Source organism: Etheostoma spectabile, unplaced genomic scaffold (genome assembly GCF_008692095.1).
Source record: "Etheostoma spectabile isolate EspeVRDwgs_2016 unplaced genomic scaffold, UIUC_Espe_1.0 scaffold00004342, whole genome shotgun sequence".
In the NCBI taxonomy this organism is placed as follows: Eukaryota; Metazoa; Chordata; class Actinopteri; order Perciformes; family Percidae; genus Etheostoma; species Etheostoma spectabile.
Genome location: NW_022603136.1, coordinates 23,842 through 24,232, shown reverse-complemented (window position 1 = coordinate 24,232; position 391 = coordinate 23,842). Strand labels below are relative to the sequence as shown.

Below are 391 nucleotides of genomic sequence, written 5' to 3'. Positions count from 1 at the left end.
GCTGATTCAGAACGCTGAAGGCTGAAGACCTTTCCTTTTGATGCTGCCTTTCTTTAAATGGTTGTTAATTTCTTCAATGTTTGATTTCGTATACTGCACTGTAAATTTTCTTCTTGTGTTTTATCTGATTTTATTTTTAACTGTTTATTCTTGTGTTTTATCTCTTTTTATTTTTTAACTCTTTTTTAACTGTTTTTGTGTAAAGTACTTTGAATTGCTCTGTGGCTAAAAAGTGCTATACAAATAAAGCTTCCTTGCCTTGAATAGGTTATCAATATTACTGTAAATCAGTATTACACTGCTTTTCATGTTGTCGTGGCCGAGTGGTTAAGGCGATGGACTTGAAATCCATTGGGGTCTCCCCTCGCAGGTTCGAGTCCTGCCGACAACG

The 391-nt window shown here is 35.8% G+C and overlaps 1 non-coding gene across 1 annotated transcript; it reads left to right on the top strand.

Moving 5' to 3' along the window:
* The first annotated feature begins 309 nt into the window (after positions 1-309).
* On the top strand, positions 310-391 carry trnas-uga (transfer RNA serine (anticodon UGA)). Its single transcript has one exon. It is a non-coding gene; the product is annotated as a tRNA-Ser (tRNA).